General features: G+C 44.0%; 1 pseudogene; it reads left to right on the top strand.

Annotated features, from left to right (window-relative positions):
* Nucleotides 1–6,948: 6,948 nt before the first annotated feature.
* Nucleotides 6,949–8,388, top strand: LOC128588889 (U4/U6 small nuclear ribonucleoprotein Prp31-like; annotated as a pseudogene).
* The last annotated feature ends 1,179 nt before the right edge of the window (nt 8,389–9,567 follow it).

Raw genomic sequence — 9,567 nt, 5'->3', positions numbered from 1 at the left:
GGATGCTGGATTTTATCAAATGCTTTTTCTGCATCTATTGAAAGGATCATGTGATCTTTATTTTTGCCTCTGTTAATATGGTGGATAACGTTTATGGACTTGCGCATGTTAAACCAGCCTTGCATCCCTGGGATGAAGCCTACTTGATCATGATGAATGACTTTTTTGATGATAAGCTGTAATCTATTGGCTAGGATTTTGTTGACAATTTTTGTATCTATATTCATGAGTGAGATTGGTCTGAAATTCTCCTTTTTGTTTGGGTCTTTTCCTGGTTTTGGTATCAGGGTGATGTTTGCTTCATAGAATGTGTTGGGGAAGATTCCTTCTTCCTCAATTTTTTGGAATAGTTTCTGCAGTACAGGAATAAGCTCTTCTTTGAAGGTTTGTTAGATTTCTGGAGTGAAGCCATCTGGACCAGGGCATTTTTTGGTTGGAAGATTTTTTTATTGTTTCTTTGATCTCAGTGCTTGAAATTGGTCTGTTCAGGAGCTCTATTTCTTCCAGGCTGAGTCTAGGGAGAGGGTGTGATTCCAAATATTGATCCATTTCCTTCACATTGTCAAACTTCTGAGCATAGAGTTTCTGGTAGTATTCAGAGATGATCTCTTGTATCTCTGTGGGATCAGTTGTTATTTCCCCTTTATCATTTCTGATTGAGGTTACTAGAAATTTTACTCTTCTATTTCTCGTTAGTCTTGCCAATGGTTTATCTATTTTACTTATTTTTTCAAAAAACCAAATCCTTGTTTCAATAATTTTCTGAATGATTCTTTTGTTTTCAATTTCATTGATCTCTGATTTGATTTTGGATATTTCTTTTCTTCTACTGAGTTTAGGCTTAGATTGTTCTTTTTCCAATTCTATAAGATCTCTTGTGAGATTGTTGATGTGCTCTCTTTCTGTTTTTCGAATGTAGGCATCTAAAGCGATGAATTTTCCTCTCAAAACTGCTTTTGCAGTATCCCACAGGTTTTGGTAGCTTGTGTCTTCATTGTTGTTATGCTCAAGGAAGTTAATGATTTCCTGTTTTATTTCTTCCTTCACCCATCTGTTATTCAACAGAAGATTGTTTAATTTCCATGCCTTTGGGTGGGTCAAGCATTTTTGTTAGAGTTGAGTTCCACCTTTAGTGCGTTATGGTCTGAGAAGATACAAGGTATAATTTCAATTCTTTTGATTCTGTTGATATTTGTTTTGTGTCCCAGGATATGATCAATTTTGGAGAATGTTCCATGGGGTGATGAGAAGAATGTATATTCTTTATCATTGGGGTGGAGTGTTCTATATGCGTCTATCAAGTACAGTTGTTCTGGGGTCTCATTTAAATCTCTTATATCTTTGTTTAATTTCTGTTTAGGGGATCTGTCCAGCTCTGTAAGAGGAGTGTTAAAGTCCCCAGTTATTATGGTATTATCAGATATCATATTGCTCAGACTGAGTAAGGTCTGTTTCAAGAATCTGGGAGCATTTAAATTGGGTGCATAAATATTTAGAATTGAAACGTCTTCTTGTTGCATTTTTCCCTTGACCAATATAAAGTGACCATCTTTGTCTTTTTTGACTTTAGTTGTTTTAAATCCACATGTATCTGAAAATAAGATTGCAACTCCTCTTTTCTTCTGAATGCCATTTGCCTGAAAAATTGTCTTCCAACCCTTGACTCGGAGCTTTAATTTGTCTTTTGAATCCAGGTGGGTTTCTTGCAGACAGCAAATGGATGTCTTGTGTTTTTTAATCCAGTCAGCCAATGTATGTCTCTTCAGTGGGGAATTCAAGGCATTAACATTTATTGAGATAATTGATAAGTGTGGTAGTATTCTATTCATCTTATTTTGTGAGAGTCCATTGCTTAGTTTTATCTTTTGCTTCAGTGTGGAGGTTAGGTTCTGTCCTTTAATTTCTGAGTTCTTACTTTGCTGCTGATCCATTGTGGTGGTCAGTGTGCAGAACAGGTTGAAGTATTTCCTGTAGAGCTGGTCTTGTTGTGGCAAATTTCCTCAATGTTTATATATCCATAAATGATTTGATTTCTCCGTCAATTTTGAAGCTTAGCTTTGCAGGGTACAGAATTCTGGGCTGGAAATTGTTCTGTATAAGTAGATTAAAGGTAGATGTCCCTTGTCTTCTTGCTTGGAAAGTTTCATTAGAGAAGTCTGCGGTCACTCTGATGGATTTGCCCCTGTAGGTCAACTGGCGCTTACACCTGGCAGCTTGCAGAATCTTTTCTTTTGTCTTGACTTTGGACAGGTTCATCACAATGTGTCTTGGAGAAGCTCAGTTAGGGTCGAGGTGACCTGGGGTCTGATATCCCTCTGAAAACAGTGTGTCAGAATCTTTGGTGATATTTGGGAATTTTTCTTTTATAATATTCTCTAGTATGTCTTCCATTCCTCTGGGGCATTCTTCTTCCCCTTCTGGAATTCCTATAACTCGTATGTTGGAACGCTTCATAAAGTCCCATAATTCTGACAGTGAACGTTCTGCTTTCTCTCTCTTCTTTTCTGCCTCTTTTACTATCTGAGTTATCTCAAGAACTTTGTATTCTACCTCTGAAATTCTTTCTTCTGCATGGTCTAACCTGTTTCTGATACTTTCCATTGCATCTTTAAGTTCCCTAATTGACTGTTTCAGTTCCTTCAGCTCTGCTATATCCTTTTCAAATTCTTCATATCATTCATATCTTATTTGATTCTGTTTTTGGATTTCCTTTTGGTTATTTTCCACTTTATTAGCAGTTTCCTTCATTGTTTCCATCATTTCTTTCATTGTTTTCAACCTGTGTATTCTAAATTTCCTTTCTGTCATTCCTAAGATTTCTTTATAGGTGGAATCCTCTACAGTAGCTACCTCATGTTCCCTTGGTGGGGTCGTTCTGGACTGGTTCTTCATGTTGCCTGGAGTTTTCTGCTGATTCTTCCTCATGAGTGATTTCTTTTATCTGTTTCCTTGCCCTAATTTTCCTTTCACTTCCTCTTGCTCTTTAAGTTCTCGTGCCTGTGGACTAAGGGTTACAGGACCAGAAGGGTGAGAAGGTTGAAGAGCAAGAAAGGGATGAAAGAAAGGATGACTGATTGAAAAGAGAAAAAAAGAAAAATAGAGAAAGGAGAGGGGGTGGGTAAAAGGAATATTGACAAGAAGAAGTGAGGCACAGAAAGAGGGAGACAGAGCAATATAGGTGTACATTAGGGTACTTTGACACAACCTTAAAAAAAACCCACCTTCTGGGGGTGCCCAGTTGGGTGGTTCCCTTGAGATCAGCAGTGCTTTGCTAACCTGATCAGACACAGTACCCCACTTCCATGAAGTAGAGAGGAAAGACAAAAATGCTATAAATCAAACCAAAACAAAGAGAAAACTTTACGCGATAAAGTGGGTGAAAAACCAAATAATAGCAGTAGAAACACTAGCAAAAATGAAGGTCTAGTTATTGAAAAAGGCAGCAATGGGAAATTATAATTAAACCAGAAAAATTGAGAAAGAACAAGGATCTGTATGGGAAAGGTTGAAATTAAAGGCAAAACAACATCAACAACATCAAAATAAACAACAAAAAAAAACCAACCAAACCAAAAAAAAAAACAAAAACAAAAAACAAAAAAAACACAACCAAAAACCAAGCAGTATATATATGTTATTGAATATTGTCTGGGCAACTCGTGGTCTTCTGGGGTATGAGATGTTAAGCACAGTTCTGATACGGCTGATTTCTCAAACCCCAGGAGGTAGACACCCTAAATCTCTCTACAGCCCACTGAAAAGGCACTTTGAACTTGTAAACTTGCTGAGCAGAAGCTTTCCCAGGAAAGTACTTGTTGCTGGCATCACTGCTGAAGTTGCTATCCACTTACCCCGTGTGCCAAAACAGGTCTCACTCTGCCCCTGAGGGTTAGGGCTGCAAGGCAGCTCAGACCCCACCCTTAGGCTACTTGGTCACTGGGTTACCAGCTCCCACCCGATTCTAGCTCTGCGACCCTGAGGGCGGAGCTTTCCGGGGCAGATCCCTCACAATGGCTCCCTGTGACCCACAGCCAAACACTATTAGCTCCATCTGGCTCAGTGGCTCAGACTGGGGCCCTAGACAACAGTAAAGTTCTTTGCACTCTCGCTCAGGTTCTCCCCAAGGCAGTTCAACTGAGTGCCAAGTCCAAGGACACCAAAACAGTTGACAGGTAAGGCCTTTCTGGTTTGTAGTCTCGCTGCTACTGAACTTACAGTTGCGGGCAGGTTTAGACGGATTGAACACACGTGACCACTTGCCAGTTTTCCACTGTTTTAGACCTCCTCCTGGGGTCTAGAAGTCTCTCACTGACTCCCTGTACCCTCAGAGGGGCGATGATAGGCAGATCCCACCAGCCAGAGATGCCTGGAGTCCTATCTCCCCAGACTCACGGTGCCCAGATGCAAGGAAGCTGTTACTCGGCCGCCATCTTGCTTCGCCTCCCCTGAAAGTTGTTTTGTTTTAGGAGATTAAAAGTTGATGACCATCCTCTTCTAGCTTGAAAGGTTTCAGCAGAGAGAGCTGCAGTTATTCTCATATTCTTCCCCTTGTAGGTAATGGTTTTCTTTCGTCTGGCAGCTTTCAGAATTTTCTCCTTCATATTAACTTTAGTGAAATTGATTATGATGTGGCTGGGGGATGTCTTATTTGGTTTGAGTCATGCTGGTGTTCTGAAACTGTCTGCTATCTGAATTTCGGAATCTCTTGGCATGTCTGGAAAGTTATCCTTCATAATCTCATGGAGAAGAGACTCTGTGCCTTGTGAAGCCACTTCGTCACTTTCAGGGATCCCTATAAGACGAATATTGGTTTTCTTCAAATTATCTGAGAGCTCTCTGAGAGAGTGGTCTGTTTTTGCTCTCCATTTCTGTTCTTCTTTGAGGGTTTGGGAGTGTTCAAAAGCTTTGTCTTCAATATCAGAAATCCTTTCTTCTGCTTACTCCATTCTGTTACTGAGGGATTCTACTGTGTTTCTCAGATCTTTGAGGGATGCAACTTCTTGTCTCAATGTGTCAAAATCTTTGGTCATTTGGTCTTTGAATCTGTTGAATTCTTGAGATAACTTTTGGAATTCTAATTCTATGTTATTTGTTATCCAAATCCTGAATTCAATTTCTGACATCTCAGCTATTTGTTTGTGCATGGAGTCTTGTGCTGTTTCTGCCCCATTGATCCTTGGGGGAGTTGATCTACTCTGATTATTCATATTGCCATAGTTTTTCTGTTGATTTTGCCTCATGATTGTTTATCACCATTGCCTCTGGCTGTCCTCAGATTTTGGGAGGTGTCTTTCCAAGATTAGACCCAAGCGGGATCACTCTATTGTTGCTGGATCTTTGTAGGGAGTGACCCTGTGTAGTTCCTCTGGGGCTGCTCTGGCTAGGGAGTTCTGGTTGTGGAAGCAGCTCCAGTTTGTGACACACCCAGATCCAGCAACAGGGCTGGGGGTGGTGCGCACGGTTCTGGGAGTGCCAGGCACCCAGTGACTTTGGCACAGAGAGCCCAAGGCTCCAGCAGTCTCTGGCCAGAAGAGCTCTGCACAGAGGCAGGGAGGGCTCCAAAGGACACGCAGCTACCAGAGTCCCTGTCCAGATGAACGGGCTAGTGTGGAAGCTGGGAGGACACAGGAGGTAGGACACAGGGTTGCGTGGCTCCCGCAGTTCCTGGTCAGGGAATGCGGAGGCCCGGTGGGTGCCGGTCACTGGTCAGGGGTCGCTGCACAGCTCTTATGGAGGTCTGGGCGGTGCCAAGCCCAGGAGTTTGAGGTTGCTATGAGCTGTGACATCACAGCACTTTACCCAGGGCAACAGGCCAAGGCTCCAGTGTGCCAAAACTGTCTCACTCTGCCCCTAAGGATTAAGGCTGTAAGGCAGCTCAGTCCCCACCTTTAGGCTGCTCAGTCAGTAGGTTACTTTGACCTGCCCAATCCTTGCTCTGAGACCCTGAGGGTGGAGCTTGCCGGGGCAGTTCTTTCACAATGGCTTCCTGCGCCCAGCTCAGTGGCTCAGTCTGGGGCCCAGACAATGCCCAAAGTTCACACTTCTGCTCAAGCTCTCCCCAAGGCATTTCAACTGAGTGCTAAGTCCAAGAACACCAAAACAGTTCACAGGTAAGGCCTTTCCGGTTTACAGTCTCACTGTTGCTTGTACTTATGGTTGCCAGCGTGATTAGGTCGATCAAACACACACAACCACTTGCCAGTTTTCCACTGTTTTTGTCCTCCTCTTGGGGTCCAGAAGTCCCTTGCTGGCTCCCTGTATCCTCAAAGGGATGATTATAGGCAGATCCCACCGGCCAGAGGTGCCTGGAGTCTTGTCTCCCCAGACTTGCTGTTCCCAGTTGCAGGGAAGCTGTTACTTGGTCGCCATCTTTAATCCCACCTCGACTTGTAAGAATCTTTTGGGGAAAAGAAATAGAGCATTTGCCTCATGAATCTGAGAACATTTTAGCTTTATTAAAAATATACTCTTTATAGGCCAGGCGTGGTGGCTCACGCCTATAGTCCCGGGGCTGCTGGTGGATTACCTGAGCTCAGAGGTTGGAGACCAGTATGAGCAGCAGTGAGCCAGAGAAAGACCCCATCTCTACTAACAACATCAAAAACAGCCAGATGTTGTGGTGGGCATCTATAATTCTAGCTTCTGGGGAGGCAATGGGAAAGAGCATCGCCAGAGGAAGAAGAAAATGAACAAACCAAAAAAAAAAGAGTACTTCAAACAAAGAAGAATGAACAAGCAAGCTGAAATTAAAAATAAAAATAAAAAAAACTTAAAAAAAAAAAACAACTTTTCAATGTCTCCAAACTTCTTTAAGAAAACTGAGGTCCTGAAAAAACAAGCCGCTTTGTCTCAGCAATAGTGGGTGGGCATTTGAGACATCATCAGTAAGCGACTGGTCTTGGGAAGCTTATGGTAGAAACAGTTGTGCTGCATAGAAAAGGGCTTGGGATGTCTCTGGTTGATGAGCTCTTAGTTGACCTAGAAGAGGCAGCAGAAGAGGAAGAAGAAAGAAGCTATGGGGAAGAAGAGGAGCCAGCAATTGAGGATGTGCAGGAAGAGACACAACAGGATTTCTGTTCAGGATGTGCAGGATTTCTCTGGGGATTCAGTCAAGAGTACCACCAAGCTATGGGACGGCAAGATATCTGCTGAGATCATGATGAAGACTGAGGAGTATATCAGCAAGCAAGCCAAAGCTTCAGAAGTGATGGGGCCAGTGGAGGCAGCCCCTGAGTACCCCGTCATTGTGGATGTCAACAACCTGACTGTGGAGATGGAGAATGAGTGGAACATTATAGGTTTTATCCAGGATATGTACTCAAAGAAATTTCCTAAGCTGGAGTCCTTTGTCCCCACTGAGCTGAATTACACCAGCTGGACAAATGAGAGAACAATGAGAACCTGCAGCAGATCCTGACCAACACCACCATCATGGTCGTCAGCATCACTGCCCCCAGCACTCAGGGGCAGCAACTGTCAGAAGAGGAGTTTGAGGGACTGGAGGAGGTCTGCAACGTGGCGCTGAAGCTGAATGCCTCAAAGCACTGCATCTACTAGTATGTGGAGTCCTGCATGTCCTTCAATGGGTCCAACCTGTCCATCTTCATTGGGCATTCACGGTTGCCAAGGCTGGTGGCGACCTGACCAACCTCTCCAAAATGCCCACCTGCAACATCTGCTGCTTGGGGTCCAGCACAAGATACCGTCTGGCTTCTTATCCATCTCTGTATTGCCCCACAGTGGCTACATCTACCACAGTGACATCATGCAGTTGCTGCCCCAGGATCTCCGGCAGAAAGCAGCCAGCTGGTGGCTGCCAAGTGCATGCTGGCAGCCTGCGGGGACAGTGTTCATGAAATCACGGACGGGAAAGTGGGCTGAACTGAAAGATGAGATGGAGGGCAAATTCGAAAAGTGGCAGGTACCCCTGCCTGTGAAGCAGGTGAAGCTGCTAGCTGCACACTGGGATGGCCAGGAAAGAAGCAAGGCGGCTGCAGGTACCACAAGATGAAGGAGCGTCTGGGGCTGACCAAGGTTCTGAAGCAGGCCAACCACAGGAGCTTCAGAGAGATCAAGGAGGACATCTGCCAGGAGTAGCCAGGGCCACCTGGGTAAGTCAGAGAGTGGGCATGTTCAGCAGACACAGGTGAATGAGGCCACTATAGCCAGGATCTCTAAGATACTGCAGCAGACCCTGCAGAAGCAAAGTGCAGTGTACGGTGGGAAGTCCACCATCCATGACCGCTCAGGGACAGCCTGCAATGTGGCCATCACCGCGCTCCAAGGCCTGGAGACTGTGAACCACAAGCAGCAAAGAAGGAGGTGGCTGAGGCCAACCAGATGTACTTCAAGGTCAAGGGTGACAAGAGTGGCATCAGGTCCACCTGAGTGCCCATGCACATTTAGGGTGGCTGCCACCTAAAGGTAGACAGAGGCCCAGCCTTTTAAGGGTTGGGATTGGGCCAGGGGGTTCTTGTGGGGACAACCTGCCTTGCCCTGTGGTGTGCCCCAGTACTGGGACCGTCCAGGGAGGCCTGGGAAGAAGCCCAGATGGCCTCCCCCAGCAGCAAGATCACTGTCCTATTCAGGGAGCAGAGGAGGTTTTCATCATACCTTGTTGTTTTTTTTTTAATTTTAACTGGGAAAGGAGATGCTTTTGGGGAGAAAGAGTACAGTTAAAACCACATCATCATTGTTGAGATACTTTACTAAAATGCACGATGCAGTGGCTCAGCGCCTGTAGCTCAGTGGCTAGGACACCAGCCACATACACTGAGGCTGGTGGGTTTGAACCCGGCCTGGACCTGCTAAACAACAAACAATGACAACAACAGTTGTTGTGGTGGGCGCGTGTAGTCTCAACTACTTGGGAGGCTGAGGCAAGAGAATCGCTTAAGCCCAAGAGTTTGAGGTTGCCGTGAGCTGTGACGCTACAGTACTCTACAGAGGACTACATAGTGAGACTCTGTCTCAAAAAAAAAAGAAATTAATTAATTAATTTAAAAAAAGAACAATGCATACATACTTTTCAAAACTATTGAGGGTATAAATGTCTTACCACAACAAATAAGTAACTGAGGTGATGGCTATGTTTATCAGTTTGATGTAATCATTTCACAAAGTATATCAAATTAGTACATTGGACCCCATAAATGCATAAATGTACACATTTATGATTTAATAAACTATAAAGCAGAAAGCATTGATAAAATGTCAATAGCATGTAAAAAGAAAAAAAAAAGAAAAGAAAACCAAGCTCCTAAGGTGGTCTGTTTCCCCTTTTCCCTCTGACAGCCTCTCTTTTCCCCTTCACTCAGCACAGAGAGTTCCTCCAAAGGGCTTTTGTGCTGGCTGTTCCCTTTGCTTGTAATGCTCTTTCCCCAGTTACCTGCATGGTTAAATTTCTACTCTCCATCAAAGCTCACCTCAAATGCCACCTTCTGATCACTCTGTATAAACTTACAAACATCTTCTACCCTTCCTTCATTCTTTGCTTGTTCTTTATGCTCTGACTCTGCTCATTCTTAAACATGCTGTATATTCATATCTTGTCATATCTCCAAGAAG

This window comes from Nycticebus coucang, chromosome 6 (assembly GCF_027406575.1).
Source record: "Nycticebus coucang isolate mNycCou1 chromosome 6, mNycCou1.pri, whole genome shotgun sequence".
NCBI lineage: Eukaryota > Metazoa > Chordata > Mammalia > Primates > Lorisidae > Nycticebus > Nycticebus coucang.
The sequence above is the reverse complement of the archived record's forward strand: the minus strand, read 5'-3'. Positions and strand labels throughout refer to the sequence as shown.